Source organism: Sapajus apella, unplaced genomic scaffold (genome assembly GCF_009761245.1).
Source record: "Sapajus apella isolate SASKATOON/1434 unplaced genomic scaffold, GSC_monkey_1.0 scaffold7316, whole genome shotgun sequence".
NCBI classification, from domain to species: domain Eukaryota; kingdom Metazoa; phylum Chordata; class Mammalia; order Primates; family Cebidae; genus Sapajus; species Sapajus apella.
Genome location: NW_022444240.1, coordinates 1 through 3,324, shown reverse-complemented (window position 1 = coordinate 3,324; position 3,324 = coordinate 1). Strand labels below are relative to the sequence as shown.

General features: G+C 53.6%; 1 long non-coding RNA gene and 1 pseudogene across 2 annotated transcripts; both read right to left on the bottom strand.

The window, feature by feature from the left end:
* Window positions 1–7: 7 nt before the first annotated feature.
* LOC116548136 lies at window positions 8–446 on the bottom strand (annotated as a pseudogene). Its single transcript, XR_004267324.1, has one exon. The product of XR_004267324.1 is annotated as a cyclin-O pseudogene (transcript).
* Window positions 447–830: 384 nt separating this feature from the next.
* Window positions 831–3,070, bottom strand: LOC116548135. The gene is made up of 3 exons (XR_004267323.1): window positions 2,377–3,070; window positions 2,145–2,274; window positions 831–1,281 (listed from the first exon to the last, which is right to left on the bottom strand). It is a non-coding gene; the product is annotated as an uncharacterized LOC116548135 (long non-coding RNA).
* Window positions 3,071–3,324: the final 254 nt, after the last annotated feature.

Genomic DNA, 3,324 nt, shown 5'->3' with positions numbered 1-3,324 from the left:
CGGACGCGGGACCCGCAGCATGCGATCCGCCAGCGCCAGGCAGCAGATCGCCAGCAGGGAGGGGGAGTAGCTGGTGAAGGCATCGTCGGCCAGACTCAGCGCGGCCACCCCGCGCGCCAGGGCTTGCGCTTCCAGAGCTTCGGAGGCCTCAGCCTGCCCCGCCTCCACACGAGCACGTGTGAAATGCTGCAGGAAGAAGCTAATGGTGGGCGCACCCAGGCTGAAGTGCAGCTTGTGCAGCACGATGCACTCAAGGTTGCAGAGCTGCTGCCGGGAGAAGGCGCCGCAGCACAGGGCCAGGAGCTGCTTCAGGTGCACCTCCACCTGTTTGCAAGCGATGAGCAAGGAGGTGACCCCGAGCAGCTGGAAACAGTCTGCAGCCACCGGCATGGTGGTGAGGAAGCGGTCCAGAGTGTTCACCGTCAGGCACAGCGACTCGAAGGAGAGGCCTAGGGCTGGATATTTTTTTTTTTTTGAAGGCAGAAAAGTGATTTATTTGTAAGGGAGACTACTGGAGCAGGGAGAAGAGGGCTGAGGAGCCTTGCATAGATGGGTATTGGGCCAGGGTCTGATGAAAGTACGTGCTTAAAACCTTGGGTGAAATCAGTTGTAGTGTTAGACTGGGGTGCTGAGTGGGTTTCTGTACATGGCTTGCCATGGGTCCAGCCTCTACCTCCTCCAAGGCATTTGCCAGCCCTTCTGACAGTGGGGAGCCCAGAAGAGGAGGTCTGGGAGTAGGGAGGTTCTAAGATGCCAGCATCCGTGCTCTCGCTTCATCCTTAAACTCACCACTCCAACACACATACAGACATGTGCACACACAGTACTTGTCAGGTCAGCTTGTCTTTCGAGGTTTTTTTGTGTGTTGTTTTTGTTTGTTTTGTTTTGAAGTCGAAGAAGAGGTTTCAGTTTGCCCCAAACCAGTAGCTCGCCTACTTCTCTCTAATTCCTAGACACTGCCCCCCATTTCTCCAGGTTGAGACACATCCTGGGGTCCCTGAGCCCACATATGGTGACTGACCGTGGCCACCTGGAACAAGGTTGAAAGGTAAGAAATGAGAGAAGGCTGAGGCAGCCAGAAATAGGAAGAGCAGAAATGAGGTGTGGGCCCAAACCTCTGCTCAACTGGGTGGTAGGCAGAGTCCCTGGGCAGGGGGCCTAGAAGTTCTCATAATGGTGGGAGAAGTGAGTCCGGTCCTGCCTGTTTATGAGCTGACAGGCCTTTTCCACATTCTTGGTCATGCCAGGGGGGCCACAGCTAAACACTCCAATCTTCCGGACCTGTTGCAGGAGGAATAAGTGAAGGCTAGCTCATTGCTCAGAGGCAGAGCTAGCTCAGTGTTCAGAGGCAGGGATAACTCAGAGTTCACAGGAAGGGGTAGCTCCCTAGTTCAAGACCAACCTGGGCAACATAGCGAGATCCCTGTCTCTACATTTTTTTTTTAATTAGCTGGGCATAGTGCACTAGTGGTAGTCCCAGCTACTTGGGAGGCTGAGGCGGGAGGATTGTTTGCACCCAGGAGTTGGTGGTTATAGTAAACTGGGATTGGACTACCGCACTCCAGCCTGGGTGACAGAGCAACACCCTTTCTTAAAAAAAAAAAAAGCCAGCAGTGCTCCTGATGTTTTGCTTTCTACCATGCATGGTGAGAGCTGGCTTAGTATATATAAGTCTAGTGGAATTTTGCTAAGTGCTAGATCAACATTTCTAATAGATCTTGGGTTAATCAGCGTTCAAGTTGAGGAAAAGCTCAGCATCTCATGGAGGGCTAGCCCAGTATTTGTGAGTAGTGACTAGTCCAATGCTCGTGGTAAAGGTTAGTTACCTCAGTGTCTGAGGGCTGACTCAGTATTAATGGTGAGGGTAGCCCTGAGTTTATGGCGAGGACTAGCTCAATGACTGAGCCCTTCTTTCTGGACAATACATCACGGCTTCAGAGATGGCAAGTCCCTATTGCCTGCCTCCTCCTTAGCACCTAAGGGCGACCCTCCCACCTATCCTTTCCCTTCCATTACCCCACCAATCTCCCAGGGGATCGGTCCTCATCAGCGGTCGATTTCTTCCTTGATGGGGCAGGGTTCGGAGCTTTGTTCAGACCCCAAATGATAAAGAGGAAGAGAACCTGGATATGGGTGAGACTGACCTGGGGGTGGACCTCCTGCAGGGAGTTGAAGAAGGGCTCAAAGGGGGGGGCGGCCAAAGTGGGTGATGGAGCGCAGGCCCGTGAATAGACTCCGGTTCAGAACCTTTTGGAAGTGCCGCTCGCAGATGTACTGTGGTAGAGAAGGGTGGAACAAAGTTCAGCCAGGCACAGCTAGGGTCAACTTCTAGCTCAGACAGTGTCCCACATACCCTCCTAGCGGATCCTGACATACCAGCATGGTAGTCCTGAGATCAAACTTCTCAGCCAGCTGGGTGATGTAGATGTGCACAGACACCAGGTCCTGGTGGTCGTTCTCCTCCACCTCTCGGATGATGTCAGCCAGCCACTCAAACTGACGCTGGGTCCTTGTCACCCAGATGAAGTAGATCTGGGACACATGGCTGGAGCTCAGGACTCAGCTCAGCTTCCCTAGATCCTAGGGGTATCCATACCCATAGAACTCTTCTGACCTCAGCCAGCTTGTGCCCCTCCCTAGACAGGCTGGTGAGATGGGAGTGTATGGGCCACAGGGCCAGACTCTGAGGCCAGAGATGGAGTCGCCCCAGAGCACGGAGAGGTGGAAGTGAGAGATAGCCCAGGGTCATGGGAAAGGTCCCTTGGTGATTGCCAGGTGAAGGTCTGTGGGATGGGAAGCAGCTCTTATGCTCAGCCTGTCCTACAGTTCCCTCCAGTGGTCCCTGCTCAGGCTGCCAGGCACCTAGTGCTTGAAGGGCATTTCACAGAAAAGCCTCAGGGAGACCCAGCAGCTGCATGGGCAAATGGGGATAGGATCAAAGAGATCAGTGGTTGGAAGTTGCCTGGTGGGGAGCTCCTGAGCAGAGAAAATGGGCTGTATAGTTAAGCAGCAGAAGGCTGCTGGGCGTGGTGACTCACACCTGTAATCCCAGCACTTTGGGAGGCGGAGGGGGGTGGATCATGAGGTCAGGAGCTCAAGACCAGCCTGGCCAAGATGGTGAAACCCCATCTCTACTAAAACTAGAAAAATTAGCCAGGTGTGGTGGCAGGTGCCTGTAATCCTAGTTACTCAGGAGGCTGAGGCAGGAGAATGGCCTGAACCTGGGCAGCAGAGGTTGCAGTGAGCTGAGATCATATCACTGCACTCCAGCCCCGGCAACAGAGCGACACTGTCTCACAAAAAAAAAACAAACAAAAAAAAAAA